Below are 23654 nucleotides of genomic sequence, written 5' to 3' on the forward strand. Positions count from 1 at the left end.
TTCAAGATACACTTCAAAAACCCCAGAATGTCCATATTTAATCTAACTCTTGCAGCATTGTGCTCATGAGGAAAAGAAGTTCATAATAAACAGAACCAATTAGTACATAGCTGGCACGGAGGTGACACTGTTTCAGTCAGCTTTTCACTGCTGTGACAAAAAGACCTGACAAAAACGACGAGAAGGTTTGGGGGGCTCACAGTCTCAGGGATCTCAGTCCACAGATGGCCGACTCCATCCCCCAGGGCCTGAGGTGAGGCAGGACATCACGGCGGAGGTGCATGGCAGAGGAACGTGGCCGGAGACGTGGAGCCAGGAAGCAGAGAGCTCTGCTCCACAAGGACAATATGTGCCCCAAAGGCACACCCCTGGGACCCACCTCCTCCAGCCACCTCCTACCTCCTACAACCACCACCCAGTTCATCCCATGGGTGATTAACTCACTGAGCAGGATGAGGCTCTCATAACCCGTCACTTCTCCTCTGAACCTTCTTGCATTGTGTCACACGTGAGCTTTGGGGGGACCCTCACATCCACACCGTAACAGACTGCTCACTCTCCTCCTTTCATAAGATGTTCTCTGACTTAGCACAGGAGCTGACACGCGGGCTACTCAGCAGGTGGGCCGGTTCAGGCAGGAGTTAGGAGCCCTCACTGCCCAGGAGACAGGGGACTGCCCGTGGCCTGTGCTGTACTAGCCTCGTTTGTGCCTCTGCAGGTCCACACCCCAGGACCGGGTCAACTGATTCCACAGGGACAGCAACAGACAGCTTGGTCTCTGGGCCATCGGGGAAGGGGACCCACACAGTCACACGTGTGGCCTTTTTGCCCTGATGGAGTTTCCATGCATCAAGCAGCTGTGAGGAGGCCCAGCACATTCTTGTTTCCTGCTTTTTCTGGATGTAGTAACAACTCCAAGCGATACACACATCTAAATGATATTTAAATAGTAAAGTAAAACTCAACCCATGTTATAATGGCAAAATGTCATTTTCAAAACATTTTTAAAAAATTCCTATGGTCGACCACTCTTAGATGACAGTTGTCTCCTGCCCGCTGAGGGAAGCCTGCCATTCTTCCTCAGATAAAGGAAGAGTGCACAATCATGAGCTCCTCTGAGGTGTCCCCGGTGATCTTCAGCTGTGGAGAAAGACAGAAGCAACAGAAGAGTCAGCTGTAAATTGTCTCCCAGTCCCGACGGCGAAGAGCAGAGAGCTGTGCTTCAGATACAGCCCTGAGCAAACCTGACCACTCCAAATACCAAACCCAGTTCCTTTGCCAAGTCCACGGGCAGGGTTCCGGGAGGCCTGAGCTGCAATGTGCAGATGAATACTTCGTTCTGGGGGTTTTGGTGCCAAAGCCTACAGAATACTTAGGTTCCGCTGTGGAGGTCTTGGAAGAACAGAACTTCTGTTTTTAATATCTCTGAGGACTTGAAGCACTCTTCCAGGACTTACTGGCTTTCATGAAGGTCGCTCCTGCTTTAAAAGTCTCTTGGAGGCTGACTTATATTAAAAAGAGGAAAAGAGTATGTTTTGACTCCTCTGAGTTTTCTCTACTCTGCAGAAGTTATGCAAGTTAATAAAAGAAAGAACAGCGGTGGGAAGGGCATAGACATGGGACTGTGGGTATTTTTCTTCAAATTCTGTGGACTCGTGTCCTCTAGTTTGTAAAATGAGAAGGGCAAGATCTCCACACCTCCTCTGGGAAAAGCAGGACACTGACCTGTAAGTCCATGCTGAGCGCCTAGCACTGGAAGTAGTCTTTTACCCCCCTAATGGCCCCCAGTGAAGACTTTACCGTGGTCTTCTTGAGCAGACCAAAGAACTAAGCAATTACATACTGTGCTCAGTCACAAAGTCCGCACAAGGTGAGGCGGGAATTTGTACCCAGATGCATCTGACTCCAGATGTATGCATCTTTCCCAGTCCTCCTGGACAGCTGTAAGCACTAGTGCTTGTCAATGAACCAGAATTCACCAGAATAGAACTCATGAGGTGCAGACTGATAAAAAGAAAGGAGAAAGTTAAGTGCATTTAAGACTGGCCTGGACATTTAGAATAAATTGTCTTTGACATGGACAAATGAGAGCTAGAGTCAGAAGACAAACAGCCAACAAGGTATCGTTAAGTTCCTCTTGGGTAGACCTTCCCTGTTTTATAGCATCTTACACTACAACAGCCTTGCTTGCTACCTGCCTACACACCTAATTACATAGAAGTTGCTGTGATCCTTACATATGATGTAATGATGTCAATAAAACTTTATTTAATGCCTTTGTGCTTTAGAGTATACAGAGTTGTCTGGGATCGTCTTTGTTTTGCTTCTTTTCTGCCCTGGCACACATTCACTTTCTTTTGTTTGCGTTTTCTGAAAGCAGTTATCTATGGGGCCTTTGCTGTATGCCCAGCCCTGAGTTGGAGGTCACCTGCTGGGCTGAGGCTGTGTCTTGACCCACAAGATCACCTCAGGAGGTGGGTGCTGCTCTTTTCTGCCTTTCACTGGTGAAGAAATTGAGGAACAGAAAAGTGAAGTGACGTTCCCGTGTGACCCAGCTAATAAGAGAGTGGCCCTGAGTCAGACTGGGAATTTGGTGTAGTCGGGCCAAGGCGGAAGGGACACATCTCACCTGCTACCTTTGGGAAAGAGCCTTCTGCCTCCCAGAGTCGCTGGCAGAAATCTACTTTCAGAGTTTGATAGACTGGGGTTCCTTCTACGAGGATTCGTTTTGAGGGCACATGGGTGCCTGTGGCTGGAATTCTCCTGAGTCCCTTTACTACACCTTCATTCCCATGTACACTGTTTTTTATGTTCTTGGCGCTTAAGACACTCACACAGGCATGAGACCCTGGGTCCCCACCTCAGCTCAGGGAAGACGCTCAGACGCACGGCCACTGCCTCTTCCGGGCCACACGCCTGCTGGTGGGCCTGTGCCCTGTGTGGGAGAGGAGAGGGCAGAGGGCAGGATGCAGGGGAGCCCTCGACCTGCGAGCTGCTCCACATGGCTCCCTTGGTCCAGCTTTCCTTACAGTGGGAAGGAGGGACTAAGTCCACGCTGCCTCTTCTGCACACTGCCAGCTGAAAACGACGTCCTCTAGCAGCGAGCACTTGTTTAGACAGGCCTCGGCCTACAGTGTGACCACAGCACTGCACGTGGCTTCAGCCTGCTCTGACTGCTGTCCAGGGAGAGAGCCTGTTGAACAGTCCTCTGGCTCTGGCGTTTCCTCCCTGTTCCAAACACAACATTGTCCTAGCACATTTTTGTTGTGAACGGTTATACCAAACAGCTTGGCAACCAGCTTCTTCCATTAGGCTTATATTTCGGCCCACGTCCCATGCCAGCACTGCCTCATTGAAAGAAAAACACTGGTGTCCCGTGGAGCCTTCGGTGTGGTCCCTTGCAGGCAGAGGAGGCCTGACCCAGGGCCCTACCAAGCCCCCCTCGGTTCCACACGGAGCCCCCAGGCTGCTCTCGGGGATACTCTTGCATACCACCTTCCTCTCCAGGGAAGAAAGATGCTTCCGGAAACCGCGAGACCGTTTCCATCTCCAGTCCCTAGAGCTGCAGGGCGCTCCCCTGTTGATGCAAAACAGCCCTGAGGGCTACAGCACATGCTATTCCAAGAACCAGACCAACGTAGTTAGACGTCAGTTCCAAGAAAATGTTCCTACAGTGCAGTTTAGTGGGTTTTACATTGGAACCCTCTGAAGGGATCCCAGGACCCTCCACAGGGTCGGGCTGACGTCTGGGAAGGGCCCGAGGTTCCAGCACACAGACCCCAGTGCTGGTGACACAGTGGGGGAAAGCAGGTCACCCCAGCTTCTCCTCACGATGCAACCCCCCCCCCCGAGTTTGATCCAATGAGAGAGAAGAGGCTGTTCTTGTTTTCCTTTTCTCAGTTTCCTTTTCCTGTGGCGAAAGCCCTTGAGTGTTGATGTGGACAGTGCCTCACTGTTGATGGTCAGCTGGAGGCAGGACCCCTCCAGAACCTCCCCAGCTCCTCGCTGCTGCTTCACCACCAGCAAGATGAGCCTCGCTGCTTGTTCTCTCTCTTTCCCGCATTCTCCACCCTCATTTCTCATAGACCTGCTTGACATTTTTTTTCAAATACCATTTCATTATTTTTTTCACCATTTTTTCATGTTTTCCCACTCTGCGAGATTGTGTGTGTGTGTGTGTGTGTGTGTGTGTGTGTGTGTGTGTGCGTGCTCTTACTGCACAGAGGTTTGAAATATAGGTACATACATAGGTATGTATTTTATATATTCATGTGATTTTACTTTCATTTCAATGGCTTTCTTCTGCACCTGTTTATTCTGAGCCTCATTTGACTTGTGAGTGGTATCATTATACACAGATTGCGTTCCTTTTTAATGCCTGATCTAGTTCATGTTCTTTATTGTTGGTGCTGATGTTCAATGACAATCTCACCATTTCTGTAGAGGTGGCAGTTAGTGTCACATGTGTCAACGTAGACAGTGGACATTTACCTTAAGGCTGTATCCCATTGCTAACATCAGTGCTGCTCCTGGCTCCATGCTTCCCCTAAGAGGGGCTGGAAAGTGCTGGGATGCTTCAAATTCACAAAGTAGAGATCCTGTTCTGAGCAATGCTCACATCTCAGCCAAGTAACAGCACATCTCACCTCACACATGATGAGGCTCACCCACTTGAGCCTCAGCAATACTTCAACATGTAGGATTGGGGAGGAGAAAACCCAGATCAACAACCAGGTCCCAAGGAGCATCAACCAGAGGGGGACCTCAGTCCTGGACATCTTCTCGTACATCAAGAATAGAAGTCCCAAAACAAAGAGATAAGTACGACAAATGAACATGTATAAACGAGGAAGGGACTTCATCTCAATTGATGCACAAGTCCAAGACCTCTGAAAACATGAGGAAACAGGCAACAAGTCTCCCCCCACAGTTCACAATCCCTCAACAAAGGATCCCACAGATTGTGATGTGGACAAAATCCCAGAGAAAGTATATAAAAAACTGATTATTAAAATGTTCCAGGAACTAAAAGAAGATCTAAGGAAGGAATTAAGAAAACAAATAGAGGATATCAAAAGTCATTTCGATAAAGAAATGGAGTTAATGAGAAAAAAACTGATTAGAACTCCTGGAAATGAAAGATACGATGAATCAAATTTAAAATTCACTTGAAAGCATCACCAACAGATTAGATTGCATAGTGAACAGAACTTCAGGCTTGAAGACAGGGCATATGAACTTGAACACTCAGTATGCTGTAAAGGGGAGGGGAGACCATGATCAGAATACAGAGGAACTCTGGGACAGCATCAAGAGAACAAACCTGAGAGTTGATGGGATAGTAGAGAACATGGAGATACAGGGTAAAGGCATTAAGAACATCCTCAATGAGATAGTAACAGAAAAGTTTCCCCACATTAGAAATGAGACATCCACATATGGGAGGCATATGGGACTCCCCAATAGACAACATCAGAACAGAGCCTCTCCATGACACATCATAATCAAAATGTCTAATGTATAAAATAAGGAAAGATATTCAAACTGCAAGACAAAAATGTCCCCAATATCAAATTTAGAGGCAAACCAATAGGGCTCATTTCTGATTCTTATCTCAGACTCCAAAATCAAGGAGAGCCTGGAATGAGATATTCCAAGCTCTCAAAGAAACAATTGCCAGAAAAGAATACAATATCCAGCAAAGCTGTCATTCAAAATCTATGGAAAAATAAAATCTTTCCACGACAAGCCTAAACTAAAGAATCCATGACCAACAAGTCAGCACTACAATTAATACTCAAAGATATACTGCACAGAGGAACCCCAAAACTCCAAGGTAGATGAATATCACTAGAAGAGCAACCAACTAAATGAAAATCAAGACAGAATTAAGCCAGATGTAGTGGTACATGCCTGTAATCCCTGAGGTTTGAAGGCTGAGGCAGGAGGATTGCAAGTTTATGGACAACTTTAGCACCTTAGAAAGGCCCTAAGCAACTTAGCAAGAGTCCTTGTTAAAATAAAAATTAAAAAGAGCTGGGGATATGGCTCAGTGGTTAAACTCTCCTTAGTTCAATCCCCAATACCAAAAAACAAACAAACAATCAAACAAAAACCTTCAAACATCACAACAACAAAAGAACAGAATTAAATATAGCAAACAAACTAAAATGGCAGGAAGCTTCAAATACATATCCATTATAACACTGAATGTAAATAGTCTCAACTCCCAATTGAAAGACATAGATAGCAGGATCAATCAAAAAAACAAGATTCAACGATATGCTGTCTGCAAGAGATTCATCTCCTAGGCAGAGACACCCACAGGCTGAAATTACAAGGATGAAGACAAGATTCCATGCAGAAGGAGTCTGAAAACAAGCAGAAGCTGCTATTTTCACTGCTGACAAAGCAGACATCAAGCAAAAGTTAATCAGGAGACCTCTGGAGGCCACTGTGTACTAGTAAATGAAAAAATCCAAAAAAAAAAAAAAAGAGAGAGAGAGAGAGAGAGAGAGGAGATATGATGGTATAAATATATATGCCCCAAATGTCAGTTACACACACACACACACACATACACACACACACACAACGTTAAATCCCAGATGGACCTCAATACAATAATACTGGATCATTTCAACACACCCTTATCATCAAAGGACAGGTCAGCCAAAAAGAATTTTAAAAGATATTTTCAACTTCAATAATACTATGAATCAAACGAACCTAATAGACATCTACAGAATATTTCACCTCCAACAGCTCAATATACTTTCTTCTCAGCAGATCATGTAACCTTTTACAAAACAAAGCACATTCTAGGCAACAATGTAAGTCTTAGTAAATAAAAAAGAATTTGAAGTACTGCAGTGCATATCATCAGAACATAAGGGAAGGAATCTAGAAAACAAAATGTGGAAATTGAAAAGTACTTATTTAAATGAAGAATGGATGAAAGAATAAATGAGAGAAGAAATCAATAAATTCTAGGAACAATAATAACAGAGATACAATATATCAAAATCTCTGCCATAGTATGAAAGCAGTTCTATGGAAAAGCTTATAGCATTGAGTGACTACAGTAAAAATTATGCTTCACTCCAAGACCTTAGAAAAGGAAGAACAAAATAATTCCAAAATCTGTAAGAAATAGGAAATAATTGAGATCAGAAATGAAATTAAGAATTAATTAATTAATTAATAATCTCCAGCAGGAGATTACTAGAGCTGATAAATGAATTCAGAAAAATAGCAGAATACAAGAATTCAACACTTGCAAATCAATAGCTTGCTTATGCTCCAACAGTGATTCTGCTGAGAAAGAAATCAGGAAAACCATTTCATTCACAATAACCTCAAAACTAAAATACCTGGCAATTAATCTAATGAAGGAGGTGAAAGACCTCTACAATGAAAACTATAGAATACTGAAGAAAGAAATTGAAGATCTTAGAAGAAGATCTGTGGGGATTTAAATTAGTACAACCTCTCTCTGGAAAGCATTATGGAGCTTTCTCAAAAAAAAAAAAAAAAAAAAAGAAAGGGAACCACCATATTACCCAGCTATCCACTCCTTGGTATTTTCTGAATGAACTAAAATCAGGATACCCTAGTGTTACAACCATATTGACGTTTGTATCAGCACAACTCTCAATAGCCAAATATGGAACTAACTCAGATGCCCATCAATATAGATGAATGGATTAAGAAAACCTGGTATATATACAGAATGGCATTTTATTCAGCCACAAATAAGATTGAAATTATGTCATTTGCCGGTACATGGATGGAAATAGAAAACATGCCACGTGAAATAAGCCAGACTCAGTAAACCAAGGTCAAATATTTTCTCTCGTATGTGGAAGCTAGAGCAAAGTCTGGGACAGAAGGAGGAGATCAGATATTGTGAAGATAGAGGGTAGATTAAGGGGTGGGGAAAGGGATCGGGAGAGAGGGAGGAGGGACAGGAGGGGAGGAAATGCAGACTGGATTTAACAATCACGTTATGTGTGCAGCTAAATGTACCTTCATGTGTGCCTATAAAGCATCAATCAAAAATGAACAAGTAAACAAGTAAAAGAAGATTAACAGAGGAAGGAGAATGGGGGAGGAGGGGAGAGAAAGCCGGGAACAGAGACTGAAATGGAGCAAGTCAAACTCCATGCACGTGTGAGTGACTCTGTCAAGGTGAACCCAATTACTCTGTGTAAGTCTAACGTGCTGATAAAAAAGCACAATGAAGCACATGAGGGCTCTCTCTATACAGGACCAAACTAGGACTTGGTGGTCCATGGAAAGCGTACAGAAGAAGACAGATGATAACATCTGCCTTTGGGGTGAGATAAAATGAATGCTAACATCTGGGTTGTTGTACAAGCCCTGGATTTATATGTCTTTACAAACAATGTGCCTTTTATGTGAATATACTGCAGCTGTAAAGTTGCTTGTTAACACCATGTAGAGATTCCCGCAGCCTTAACACCTGGGTAATGCTCTTGTGTTGCAGAAGAGAATACCTTTTGAGTCTTCTTTCTTCTATTTCTTTTGGTATTCTTAGGTCATCCTTGCCTTTCATGATTAACTGGGAAAAACCTCTTCTCTCCCCAAGAGACAATGTGTACATGATTAAGAATTCTTGTCTTCATCGAGCATGATGGTGCACACCTATAATCCCAGTGGCTTGGGAGGCGGAGACAGGAGGATTTCAAGTTCAAGGCCAGCCTCAGTAATTTAGTGAGGCCCTAAGCTACACTTAGAGGGGCCTTGTCTCAAAAATTAATAAGGGCTTGGGATCTAACTCAGTGACAAACCACCCCTGGGTTAAATCCTCTGTACCAGAAAAGAAGGAGAAGGAGGAAGAGGAGGAGGAGGAGGAGGAGGAGGAGGAGGAGGAGGAGGAGGACAATGATGACGACTATTGTTTTCTATTTGATAAAATACAGCTGTAACATATTTCATTCTCTTATTTTTTGTGGGTATTATTCCTACTTATTTTATTATTTACTCATTGTTTTATTCACATCCATTTTTCCCTGACTCAATTTTTAATTTATATTTTCCTTTAAAATTTTCCATTTATGTTAAAATTTCAAATTTATTTCTTCAAAGTTATTTAGAGTGTTAAATTACAGTTTTAAAATAGTTTACAGTGTACAGTTTTTTTTGTATTATCATTTTTAAAACAATACTATTTTATTAAGTTTCCCAAGAGCTTGGTTCTTCTACTCTCTGTCTTATTTTCTCAAAGGAAGCAGCGTCTGGATTCACCGATCTTCTAATGGTTTCTTTGAGTTACATGCTGTTGGTTTCTGATCCATCTTTGTCTTCTTCTCTTTTTCTTTCCTTGCATTAGTGCTGCATTTCAACGTGGGCTCTGGTCATTTTCTCACTATTCCACTTGTCTCTGGCTTGCATCTCCTTCCAGGCGCTGTGGTAACTTTCCAAGCACTTTCCGGAGTGTTTACCTGGAGTGGGCTTATCAAGTCCTGCTGCATTCATAAGCCTCCCTGTGATTTCTTCCGTGATCTGTGAATTGGGGGATTATTTTCTTTTGGCTATTTATATAGACTTGATTTCATTATGGTAGGAGAAAGTGGTCTGTGTGCAGTTGATTCTTCAGAAGTTGTGAAGATTTGCTTTGTATCTGGCTCACATTCCATTTGTGTAAAGCCTCCATGAGTTTCCAGAGAACCCATGTCTCATGCCACCAAGTCTGGGTGGGCAGAATGTCGCTTCACAGGTCCGTGAATCATGTGCCTCAGATACTGTGTTTTGGTCAACTCGACGCACGTTCTCGGAGAAGTGTGCTGAAATATCTGACATGTCTGGATTCGCCAGAGATTCCATTTAATGCTGTTGGTCTTTGCGTTGTACATGGTGAACCTGTGATGTCGTGTGCCAACAAGCTCATGACTTGAGAACCCAGTGAACTTCTCTTACATCTTTAAGGAAGAGTGTTCACACAAGACGGCTATTTCCTTAACTAGCTCCTCTGTGAGACGCTGGCTCCACCCCAGCTTTCTTCAGGTGGCATTTGTTGGGCACAGGTTTTTCCACCCGTGTACAGTGTTTTGAAATCATCTTTCTTTTGAACAACATAACAGTAACATGAAATGAAGCTACAGACTCGGGGATATGTTGATTGAAAGGCTCAGTACTTCCTTGAGTTGAATTTCGCATTCTGGACTCTTCCTAATGGTCAGAAAAGACACAGAGAAAAAGTACCCAGTAGGTTTTCCTGCGTTCAGTTCTGATGAGCTGGTGCGAGGGCGTCCTGCAGAGACCTGCGCCCTCCTTGGCAGGCTTCATCCCTGAGTGGACTGGGCACCCCAGCCACCTGCAGCCTCGAGCAGAGCCGGTCATGGGAGCAGCCCTCTAGCTGGGGACGATTCTCCTCAGAGGGCCATCACAGTACTCAGCGTCCTCCTGTTGAGTCTTTAAATGGCTTTGTACAAGAAAGGTCTGCAATGCTCACTGGGGGTGGAGAGGGAAGCTATGGAACCCTCTCCACAGCTCTCCCGCGGGAGTGCAGGCAGGGTACTGACATGGCAATTCCCCTGGTCCCCCAGGAGGGAGCCAGAGTGTGTGTGTGTGTGTGTGTGTGTGTGTGTGTGTGTGTGAAGGTGCTCACACGGTGCTGAGGATTCAACCAGGGCAGCACACCTGCTAGGCATGCCCTCTGCTCCCGAGGGGCACCCCTTACACACAAGGTCCAGGCAGCCACCTGTCAGGCTGACCACGTGGACCAGCATGCCCTCGCTGACCTGCCTTCCTGGAACTCAGAACACCTCCTCACTCTGGTCGTAAGTGGGACTTTCTCAGCCTGGGCTCTGGTATGAGGAGGACAGCCTCATGGTTTGGGGGTGAACTTCGTGGTGAGGATGTGCTGTACTTTTAATTACCAATTGAAATTCACTCCACACACCTTAAACTTGAAACGCGAAGAGCACAAATGTGGCCGTGTCTTTGAGATGAAGCATCTAAGCAGAGTATACACAGGATGGACGGCAACCTCACCTATATACAGAGCATTGAACCACAAACAACATGATTTTAAATAAGATGAGTTCAATTCACACACATTAAACAATTGCTTAAGAACATAAGGTGTATGCCCTATGCATTTTTTAAAACCCATTAAACTCGAAAGCACAAAGAGTACATATGTCTTAATGTATGCAAATTCTTAAATCATTTACAAGGCCAGAGGACCCCTGAGTAGTTTGCAGATTTGACCAAAGAATCTACGAGTATTATAAATGTATGAGACAACCTCATTGAAGGGGTTGTGCAGGAGGTGCTGACCTAAGCAACTTTGTAAATGAATGCCATTTAGAAGACTGAGGGCCAAGGAAGCTGTGCTCAGCCGCTGTGGACTGATTCTCAACAGTGTGTGCAGTGGGGTCGAAGGCTAAAACTGAAGTTATGCAGTGAAATTGGGCAGCTAGGTCAATGGACGGCAGGTTCAGAAGGCAGGGGTCCCACTGTGGGAGCAGAGTCGACAGGTAGGCAGGGAGGAGGGCAGGTGATCGGGGGTGATGGGAGGGCCAGGGTGCCCACGTGTGCCCACATATGGACCAGTGTAAATGAGGTGGCTGCTCACCGACGTGCTTGTCAGCGTTGGTTCGCAGACGTGAGCGTATACACGTTCAGGGCCGGCCTGCAGGGCGCCACAGCGAAGAGCACCTCTGGTCCTGGTCCTGGTCTCCAATAACATTCTCCCGCAAGAATTCGAGGCTCCTGGGAGAAACAGCTGACGGAGGGCTGAGACTGCAGGGACACAAGCTGTCCCTTACGTTTCCACGAAGCAGAGAGTGCTGGAAAGTCGTAAGGAAGCTGGGAGCTCACCGCGATGGCTGTGTCAGCAGGACGGGAATCAGCAGAGAGCGGCTCAGGGAGCAAGGGTGCTGGCTCCCGGACGCGGTGTGAGGAAGTCATGTGTCACCAGCCATGGTGACCTAGGAGATGGAGAACAGAGACCCAGAGCCCCTGCGAGGCCACCTTCCTCTGAAAGCTCTTCCCTCGACGTGAGGACCACGCACGTGGTTCCTTCCAAACTGTGCCTGTGGGAGGGGAGGGAAGAGCTCAGGCCCAGGAAACCTGGCCCCAACACCAGTCGCCTCCGTCCACACCCCAGGAACGTCTCCAGACGAATTCCCGCTGGGGCCCTGCTGCAAAGTGCCTGACCACTCAAGTCTCCAAAGCAAGGGCCGTCCCAGGAATTGCCACCACCATGAGGGGACACAGGGGAAACCCGGGGGGCACTGTCAGGTGTGGGTTTGGTTGACAATGTTATATTGACACTGGTTCATTATGGTGACAAGTACATGACGCTAACGACAGAAGTTCGTGGGCATGAGGAAGGCCCAACACTGACCCTAAGCTTTTTCTATACATTTAAAGCTGTTCTAAAAAGTTTAAAAAATAAACTTCAGAAAATATGTTACCCTAGAAAAATCTAAAAGCTTGCTTCCTGTGTCTAGTATTGAGAAATACAGTATCCTAATGAATCCCCTGGAATGTTCTAGGTGTGGACATACTCCCCAGTTTCCAGACACCTAGGCAAGAGTGTCCACCTTCTGAGCTCACCCGGTGTGAAGCGGACAGTGAGTGCCTGTGAGAGTTTATTGACTTGCCCTTTCAGTCCACAGAGCACTGTCCATGAAGCAAGCACCGTGCCAGGTGTGGGGTGTATAACGGGGAAAGCTTCCCAGAGGTCTAGCCTTCAGAGGGGAGGCATGCTGTCCAGGAGGCTCCTGCGTCCTGCAGCCACGGTGTGTGACCAAGAGACAGATGCCCAGAGATTTCCTGAGCCTTGGGTCAGCAGGAAACAGGGAGGAAGGCACCCGGGCTGTAGAAGCCACAGAAGCAGTCTCCATCATTAAGACACGACGTAAGAAAGCAGTGAGCCGTAACGTCCTGCCTCACCCCAGACCCTGGGGAATGCAGCCTGCTATCTATGGATTGAGACCTCCAAAACTCTGAGCCCTTAAATAAACCTATCCTCCAGAAAAAGAGAAAGAAAAGAAAGAAAGAAGAAAGAAAGAAAGAAAGAAAGAAAGAAAGAAAGAAAGAAAGAAAGAAAGAAAGAAAGAAAGAGTCAGAAGAGTTGGCAGAATGTGGCCCGCCCTTCACAGACGGGGCGCTCTTGGCCCCCCTCGCCCTGCTCCCGTGCGTCACAAACACTGGGATGGGTCCTTCATGCTCGGGCTCCTGCCTCAGCACAGCAGAGTAACTGGGTCACGGATGCAGATCAGAGCTGCAGACAGAACACAGCCACCGAGCACCAGGCCAGAGCCATCTGGTTATGACCGAGCAGTGGCCGGAGGTGGGCAGAGCACTCAGGGAGGAAGAGCCTTCTAATGAATCAGTGAACGCTTAATCCCCATCTACACGGACAGGTGTGAGACAGGGATTTTTACCAAGAAAACAGAAATGAAACTAGCACAGGCTTAGAATTGTGTCAACTCCAGCTTCAGTGTCGGTTCTCCATCTCCTCTCAAGGTCACCTTGGATCAGTTGCCTAATTAGGAAACCAAGGATCAGGAAGTTGAAGGCCAATGACACAGTTCACACAGCTGAGCTCTGGACTCAGGCTGACTCCAGTGGCAGGCTCTGTCCACTCTCCCAAACTGCCTTCCGGAGCCGAAAGCCCCAGGGACTGAGCGCATCAGCCATAGGGTCCTGGAGCCCCTTGTTCCCCAGGAAGCCAGCGTGCGTGCCGGGACCTCCCCACGTTCTCCACGCCCACCTCCTTCTCTGGTCCTCTTTCATTTGCCATGTGCAAGGGAAGACCTGAGTCCCGGGTTAAGTGGATCACAATACTTGTATCAAGAATGAAAGTGGGAATAAGATTTCAGTGACCTTCTGATCTCGGATGGCCTCTTCCTCTGTGTTTTGCACTATTTCACTGCTTTGAAGCCCTCTGGGGTTGCTTCTTGATTGACTTCCTTGGGTGATGCCAAAGTAGCCCATGTACCATAAATGCACTGGAGAAATTAATAAGAGCAGGTTTTAGGTAATTCACTGTCACCTTCACAGAAGGCAGCAGGAGGGAAGACATAAACCCTCCAAAGAAAAAAGCCTGCATTCAAAATGTGCTGTGTGAGAAGGAAAGAGAGGAGACAGCCAAGTTCCCCCAGCGGGTCACAGGCCCAGAGCCCTGGAGGGAAATCCTCCGGAGCCTCTGAGGTCCTGGGCCAGACGTCATCGGACCTGGTGACTGCCGGTTAATGGGGAAGACGGTTCCTGTTTCAGGGGCCACAGGGCCCGCACCCTCATGGGCTCCGATGCTGCAGAGAAGTTTGGGGCTCAGCACACTAACCAAATTAAGGCTCCATTGCCCGGGTGGTGGCTGATTGCTTGGAAAGCTGACATTTCCAGCCCATTTACTTCCAACTCACCGCCTGCAAGGTGTTACTGGCCTGGCCAGCACCGAGTTACCCTGCATAGCTGTTGGTTCCTCTGTAATCAAAATCCTCATGGTGAGAGTGGAAGGATGGCCCTGTACGTCATTTTCTCCTTAGTCTGGTGTTTCGTTCCTCTTGGACCCTTGTTCAGGCTTGTCACCAGGAGCTTTCATTAGTCTTTTGGCTGCAATGTTGTTTCAACAGAGCAAATGGAATTTGGAAACCCAGACAAATATCTGGTCATCATTTTCCATGGATAAAGGAAAGATGCTGCTAACCGAGCAGCCTGTGAGGCTGCTGTTTCGGCTGTCTTCGGAGCTGGATCTTCACGTTTATAGTGAAGATGCTGTTGTTTCAGAAATTCTCATGAGCAGATTTTAACGGAGTTGGTTGAGTTTTCTACTAGGATAGAGTCTCAGTGTCAGGAACTGGGGGAGGTGGGAGCCCTGAGTTGACCCCCTTTCACTGGCTGTGTTAAGTCTTGTCTGCAGACCCCAAGAGGCCATTGAAATTGCTATTGGGGTTCACTGAACCACTGCAGTCCTTCTGACTTTTTCAGTCTTTGACCTCAGCTGGCCAGGCCAGGGCTGAAGGCCTGCTGAGGTGTGCGGGTGCCTGCCTGTGAAATTCCTGGCTCTCTTTCTCGGAGGCCCTGCCGACCCAGCTAGACCTGCTACAGCAAAGGCAGGCTGAAGACAGCAGGCCCCTCCCGGTCCTGCCCTGCGCCGACCTTCATCCCGAGGTCTTTGGGGAACCTGGTACCAGCCTTCCGCAGGGTGAGATCACAGCAGGAGCCATAAATAAACTCAAGGTTGCTGACCTCCTGCAGACGGAGGATCACAGAGGAAATCGCCCTGAAACCAGACCTGATTTCAGATAAGAGGAAACCTCAGCCTTCCCGCTTTTTCTTCTTTTGTTGACATTAGTGTGACTCAAATTTCTCTTTAGGTTGCTTTTGCCTACTTATAAACCAGATTGGAGTCCTGGAAACAGAGCATTATCAGGGCCTGGAAAGCACAGGAATTTTGAGACTATAAAAATCAATGACTTCCCTTTGACTACAGGGCCAAGCCATGGTGGAGCACTTATCACCTGGATAAAAGAAGAGGAGTGCGTATTACTAACAGCCCAGGTCTCAGGAGTTGGCCAAGCCCAACTTTAAATGCTTCACCCAAACATCACACTCTACCGTGGGCCGACCGAAAACAGCTGTCCGCGACAGAGTGGGCGTGCTCCTAGTGGGGTCTGCTGAGTGTTCCCTTTGGGCACCTCTGAATGGTTTCCTGACACACGCCTGTTGCTGTGTGATGTGACGGTCTTGCTGTTTCAGTCTGAAGTTATTAGGACCATTTTGGGACCTCCCCATTAACAACATAGATAATGTGCTGCTTTGAAACGTGGGCTATAAATCTTCAATGTTATGAAACAGATGGGCTGAGATGATGAGAAATGAACAATATGAGACATTAATGCAGGAACAGAATGGACAGTCTCAACCCTCTACACCTGGTAATTTCTAGTAAATCATAAAACCACAGAGATCTAGACTGTGATAGATAACTAACCGTGGACGAGTTCTCACAGACAACCCAGGCCGGCATCCCCCTCTGAAGGCAGAGATGCACTCAGAGTGGGGAAGCAGGTTCCCAGAGGCTGTTTCTAGATTCCTCCTCAAGCGCTTTTTTCCTAATGCATATGCAAACATTTGGAAATATTCTTCCATCCCTCGATTCCCAGACACAAATTCAAAATCAGAAAGCTTTGACCCAATAATTATAATGATCCTTCAAAAGTGCCTTCAACCGTCAAAACTGTGCCATCCTGAGCTTCAGATTTGGTGTTAAAGTGAGCGTGGGGAGTGGCTGGTCTATTCCTCTACGTGGGCACTCATCATCAGAAATGCCTGGGCGGAGCGTTGCTTTACAAACTCCGACTGGTGGTACAGCCTTAGAATGAGAGCTGGGCCTGAGTGAACAAGGCCACGTTCTTCCCCACACAAGTCCTGAGGGGTCTTGCCAAGGTGCGAAGGAGCAGGGGCCACCATAACAGTGTGTGAGACTCGCCAGGTCCCTGCGGTTTGCAGGCCTCTGTGTGGAACTAGAACGCTGCTCCCAGAGCTACGGGCAGGGGGCAATATCAGATGCCCACACCTGCACTGATTCAGCTCCACATCCCCACGCCTGTAGGCAGGAGCCATCCTCAGGCGCGAAGGAAAAGGGGCCTAGCAGGCTCTGGCGGGGTGTGTCACATGGGAAGTGGCAGAAGGCTTCTGGGGAGGCCAGCCCCTGCGGGCAGAGCAGATGGAGCCTCTCGGGCCCCTGTGCCAGGAGCAGCAGTGGTGGGAGCCCCAGAGATGCCCAGGATGAGCTTCCTGGACATTTAACAGCCTGGAGCCCATCTGTGAGGTTCTGCTGTGAGTGAGTCAAGGCAGAATCCCAGCAAAGAGCCAAAGGTCTGAGGAGAAGTCCACGGACTGAGACATCCTCCTGTTCCTTCTAAACAGACACAGAGCTCACACAAGAGAAGTCAGCAGGGAGCTCTGTCCCCTCCACTCCCCGTCTGCTGCTCAGGGGACTGGCTAGTGGGCCCAGTTGAGTGGGCCACTGGTCATCTTATTACCACAAAATAAGCATATCTGCTACAGGTATTTTTGAAAATATAGGAGTTGAAAAGCACCACCATCCAACCTTTCAAACACAGACACTATTGCCATCTTTATAAATGTGCTTCCAATCTTCCATGCTCTTCTTTCAGACTTCAGTTTACGTTGATCTTTGTGACTGTGATAAGATGTGATGGTCATATTCATGTACATGCACACACACAGGCACACAGACAGGCACAAATATGCACACACACAGGCACACACACAGGCACAAATATGCACACACACAGAGATGCACACACACAGAGATGCACACAGATGCACACAGAAACACACAGATACAGATACACATAGACGTGCACACACAGACACACAAAGACAGACATACACACACATGGCAGACACAGACACGCACACAGGGCACACAGACATGCTCACGTTCATAGACACAGACACACAGATGCACACACAGACACACAGACATGCTCATGTTCATAGACACAGACACACAGATGCACACAGGGACACACAGACATGCTCATGTTCATAGACACAGACACAGATGCACACACAGACACACATATTTGTTTTACTCTCTCTAGCATGTCTTTGGGGTGACTTCACGATTCTCACTCCATGTACTTTAGAAGGATCTATTTTTCTCCTTCAGGGTGTTTAACCCTAGCATGGTAATTGGCTTAAATATCATTAAGAACAACAATAACAACAGGTAATCCTAGTGATAGCTGATAACAATCTATTCAGCGCTTATGTTCTAAGAACTCCAATCAGTGTGGATCAGTTGTTCACATGCACCTTTTCATGGACTCTCCCCTCATCCCACAGAACAAGGACACCTCCACGAACCACACAGCCATCGAGTGGCAGTGGAGGACTGGAACTAGGCGGCTGGCTCAGGGTGCATGCCGGGGTGCAGTAGGGCCTACTGGGAGCAGGCCCCAGGTGGGGAAGTCAGGGGGCAGAGCAGGCTGTACCTAGTCCCCAGGCTGTCCTGGAGACCTCTGACCTCCAGATTGATCCCCAGGAAACATTCAACACTCTTCATGGCTTCGTTATTTTAATAGCAAGATGAGAAACAGACCAAATGTCCATCGGTAGGATACTAGTGGTCAGGGGAGTAAAAACAATCGGTGCAATGGCTGCATGGGCCCACCATAAAGAATGAGCCAGCTCTGTAAAAGGACTTTGCTAGTGCAATTAGGACGGAGGCCTCAGGCCTTGGAGGCCTCCTGACGTGAGGACATTGGAGGCTGAACTTGCGAGAGCACTGAACACTTGCTATCAGCAATGTCATGAAAGAGGGGCCTCGGAGACACCAAAGTCCTACAGATGTCTGCCTTTGGCCAGGAACACTCTGGGCAGGTGTTGGGTCTCACGCTGCTGCAGGGAAGCACTCAGACCCTTGCCTGGGGGATCTCGGCCAGTGCAAGGCTCTGGGAAGCTCAGCAGCAGAGCTCTGGCCTGTACACTGTCCCTGACGGCTGACCCCGTGCCCCGCAGACGGGGCTCCTCAGCTAGATGCCCACCCCCGGGACAGCCACACTTGCCCTCGCATGTCTCCTCCTGCACCCCCGGAGGCTGCGCTGGCCTTCCTCCACACAGGAAGGGGACCCCGCAGCTGTCCAAGTGGCCTCAGGAGATTCCCCTTTTTCTCTGTCCTTCTCCCTCCTTGACTCCCTCCCTCCATCTCCTCCTTCCTTTTTATAAAAATCCCTTCGATAACTCTGATTTAACTCTGTTGTACCTAAATATAAGTGATGGAATTGTTAAGCAGGCTCTATCATCACAAATCCAAATTCACCATTAGAGTGTGACCTGTTTCCAACAGTGAAACCCGACAAACGGGGGGCTTATCACTCTGCTGAGACACCGAGTAACAAGTGTCCTGCTCTAGAGAGGTGGCCCCCACAGCTCACGTGTGAGGCAGTGCAAGAAGGTTTAGAGGTGGGATGACTGTCGGTGAGAGCCTCAACCCAATTAGCCCCTGAAAGGGATTCGCTGAGTGGCACTGAAGGCAGGTGGGCTGTCACTGGAGGGGCTGGGTCCCTGGGGGTGCGGGGGCTAACTGGGTATATATTCTGTCCTTGCTGAACAGAGTTCCCTCTCTCTCTCCCCCACCTCTCTCTCTCTCTCTCTCTCTCTCTCTCTCTCTCTCTCTCTCTCTCTTCCCCCCCTCCCCCCCGCCCCTGGTGTCATGTCCCGAGCTCTTCCCTCTGCCACACACTTCTGCCATGATGTTCTGCCTTAATCGGACCCTGAGGGATGAGTCAGCCATCTATGGACTGAGACCTCTGAAACCATGAGCCCACCCCAATTTTTCCTCCTCTTGTTGTCCTCCTTAGGTCTCCGGTCACAGCAGTGGAAACGCCGAGTAACGAGCTTGGAGAGCGAGCACACAGCAGCAGGGGTGCTGAGAGGTGGCCCTGGCAGGGCAGGCTTCAGAATCTTTGGAAGCAAAGGCAATACCTGACCTCTAGAGAGATTTGTTTTAAAGACGGGAAAAAGTTAACTTTAAGCCCAATAAAAGTGGAGATTCCTTGAAAGTGTAATGATGCAGGATCCCACGAGAGTGACCGACCTGGCCACTGTACCAGCCAGCGTTGACTGAGATTGCTGCTCGCATCACACAGGAAAGCCTTGGGGACCCTCAGAGAGGCCATGATTAATTACCAAAGATGAGCCCGATTCAGAGGAAAAACACAGGGGGACTCAGAAGACACGTGGCTTGAAGAAAGCGGTGCCTCCGGAGGCTCTCAGCCGTCCCCAGCCTCGGCCCTCTCTGAGCCTTGGGAAGATGAAATGACCCCTGGGACGCCTGAGCCGCACCTGTCCTAAGTGACAGGACATGTCACATGCTCAGCAAGCTGCCTGTTACCTGCAGGAGAAACGCAGACCTGAGATCATGTTGAGGGGCCCAGCGACCCTGAGGGGCCATGTTCGTGACCTTTCTTACACCAGATCTGGAAATTCAGGGAGTTAAGGGTGGTTCCTTCTAACCATAGAATCCAAAGAATCGTGGCTAAGAATCCGATTAGGACTGGTGAGCATGGGCTAAGGGGACCTCGAGTTGTCACAGCAGTGGGACTTCAAACTCTGAGCCGTCCTGCTGTCAGCTGGAAGTCAGGAGGTGGACCTGGAGGGACCCTTGGAACCTCTCTGGATCCCCAGTAACACCGCAGGGCAGGAGAGCCTCGTCGCCTCTCTTCCCTCTGAGGACCCGCTCTCTCCCTTGGGAGGTCGGTCCCCTTTCCCTTTTCCGATCCCTTCAATAAACTAAGTCTGTCACTCTGAGTGACGTGTCTGAGATCTTTCTGACTAGATGGCAAGAGTCGAGGTCTGACTGCCTCAGTTTCCCAAGTCCCCAGCTCTGTAACAAGGGCAAGGGGCCAAGCCTCATCTGTTACAATCTGTGCCCTACTGAGAAACTGCTTCTTACAGGGACACCGGACTTCCGAATCTCGACAACTTCACACATGATGTAAGAGCCAGAGACTTCCAGAGATGGATGTCCAGAAGCCTGAAAAATGAGTGGAACAAGAACTTCTTAGGGAAGCTCCTGAGGGAACATCCTGCTTAGGGTGCAGGGCCAGGGCTGCTATTCCAGCAGCAGGCAGAATGTAGTTAGAAAATCATGATAAAACTGTCGGTGTTATTATCAGCAGCACTGCAAGTGCCCCTGAGGTTCTCTCTGAAACTAATTTAAACGTCTTAACGAGGACTGCTCAGAAATCACACAGCCCTCGAGTCATCTTGGCTGGACACAGGGCAGTGTGTGCCTCGGCTCAACCTCCCCATTGCACCTCTATAAATATCACTGTCCAGTAGAAAATTCTGAGACGAGAATTAAGGAAGATTCCATTTGAACAGTCAAATTCTCTAGAACAGTCCTCTCTGGTGTAGGGTCCAGGGAGGACCCATTCCCGGGTTGAGTGCATTTGTCTAATCTCCTGACCTCTTACTTGCTTCTAATGAACAATGACCATTCTGCATCCAGTGACTGTCTCTACTGCAGTTAGCTAAGGTCCACTGTCCTGAACCTTGAGAGCCACTGGACAGCCACTGTAGCATCACATGATTCAACAGCTCATTCTGCAATAGCAGCTGAGATGTGACCTTATTCCATGAGAAAGGACTCCTCCTGACCTTTGTAGGTGGTGGTCATCTTCAGTCTCCTAACGAGAAGTCTCTGAAGTTACCAGGATCCATGATCTATCCTCCCAAGTAGGAGCTAGTGCTCTGGACCCCTTTGGACACAGAGTATTTTTCAGATCCAGGTCCTGAGCTGAGAGCAGCAGCCCCTCTTGCGGCCATGACTTTAGCAAAAGCTGCGTTGGGCCTTCAATGGGTGTGCCTCATGTAGTGACCAGTGGGTCAGGTCAGGAGGCTTCCTGTTGGTGCCGGCACGTGAGGCGCTCCAGTCATGAGGGTTGCCGACAGCCTCCTCTGCGCTTGGATGTGTGGTTCGCTCGGCTCTGGTGTGAAGCAGGAGGGCTCTCTCATGTGCGTCGCTCCCAGAAATCCTCATGGTCTGGTACGGAAGAGGCACACCACCGGCCGCCCTTCCAAAATAAGCCCACCCTGGAGCAGACCCCGGGGAGTCAGATGGATGGTGCATCTGCTCCCTGAGTGAGGGGGAGGGGGCTCAACGGAGGGGGGCGTGCCCAACCCCGACTAGATCAGTGGGTCCCCCGACACGACCGAATGGCACGTGCCATCAAAGCAGCTCTTCTGTGGTAGAGGTGGTACACTGAGCGGCCAGCCACGCTGGCCGAGGCCAGGAGCACAGGGACGAAGGCAGCCCTGGCCCTGGAGCTCCTGTGTTCTCTGAGCCGAGATGTCAGCTCAGAAGGAAGCGTCCCATGGGAAAGGCCTGGACTTGAAAATTCTGACAAGCAAGGGTCAGGGGAGGTTGGGCTCAAGGAGCTAAGATGGACCGCAGTCCCGCACTCCACTTCTCAGACTATCCACCCATCTATCCACACACACCCATCCATCCACCTACCCACCCACCCCTCCATTCATCCATCCATCCATCCACCCACCATCCACCCATCCTTCCATCTATCCATCCATCCACACACACCCATCCATCAACCCACACACCCACCCATCCACCCACTATCCACCCATCCTTCCATCCTTCCATTTATCCACACACACCCATCCATCCACCTACCCACCCCTCCATTCATCCATCCATCCATCCACCCACCATCCACCCATCTATCCATCCATCCACACACACCCATCCATCCACCTATTCAGCCACCCCTCCATCCATCCATCCACCCATCCTTCCATCTATCCATCCATCCACACACACCCATCCATCAACCCACACACCCACCCATCCACCCACTATCCACCCATCCTTCCATCCTTCCATTTATCCACACACACCCATCCATCCACCTACCCACCCCTCCATTCATCCATCCATCCATCCACCCACCATCCACCCATCTATCCATCCATCCACACACACCCATCCATCCACCTACTCAGCCACCCCTCCATCCATCCATCCACCCATCCTTCCATCTATCCATCCATCCACACACCCCCATCCATCCACCTACCCACCCCCCCTCCATTCATCCTTCCACCCACCCACCCAGGAACTGTACACGTGCTGGGTACCTCTGTGCTTACACCACTCTACACAAGTTGTCATGGGTTGCACCACAATGCGGAAGATGGCTGAAGTTGTCTGATTCTTAGTTCACAAGTTCAAGCAAGCATAATTTAGGACTGTATTCATTCGTTTTCTTTAGGGTCAAGCAGGAAGATAATTCAACTTTGGTCTTTACCAGGGTCCCTTGTACACAACTAAGATCCTGAAAGTCACAGGTAAGCTCCAACATACCAGCAAGGTTCTTTAGGTCAGCTGTCATTTCCCATGCAGGTGACTGATGAGATGCCTGCACAGGGTGGCAGCTTAGATGGCCCCACAGGATCAGCCATTCTGACCGCGCTGTGCCACCCTGGGGGGCGGACATCTTTGCCAAGTTCTGGGGGCGCAGGCTGGCCCCTCTGAGTGTCTTGCAGCCCCTCTTTTTACAGTCTCTGCAGGAGAAGAGTGCAGTTGCCCCCTGCTGGGGCACCATTCCTTTCCCAGTCTGGAAGGACGGTGGTCTCTCCTCTCTGCTCCTCCTGGGTGCGGCTCAAGCTTTAGGGACTTGAAGCCACAAAAGGGAGCCTCGGGCAGGGCTTCCTGCTTTTTGAATAATGAAATCAATTGCAATCCCCAAAGAGGAGAAAGATACTAGAATTCCCAGAGTGTCCTAACTTTTGTGCTTATGAAACCATTCTTGGAATCATCTCCAGGGCCCTCAGCTGGCCAAAGACTGTACCTGCTGCCCTGGGGCGTTGGAGAGGGGAGAACCTCGCTGGTTGGTTAGGCAGGACTCACTCCTGGAGTTGGAGTTAGGTGTTCTGCTGCAGTTTGTCCGTCCATTCCACAACTCAGGCTGAAACTGGCCGGCATGACAGTGCTGAGCAGGGCCCTTTACAGTATTTGATTAGCCACGAGGGCCCCACCCCCCAGAGTGGACTGATGCTGGGTAGAGGGGCTGTGAGTGCCCTGAGGCGGGTCGCTGATAGAGAGGAGGTGTTGG

The sequence above is a fragment of the Callospermophilus lateralis genome, chromosome 8 (assembly GCF_048772815.1).
Source record: "Callospermophilus lateralis isolate mCalLat2 chromosome 8, mCalLat2.hap1, whole genome shotgun sequence".
NCBI classification, from domain to species: domain Eukaryota; kingdom Metazoa; phylum Chordata; class Mammalia; order Rodentia; family Sciuridae; genus Callospermophilus; species Callospermophilus lateralis.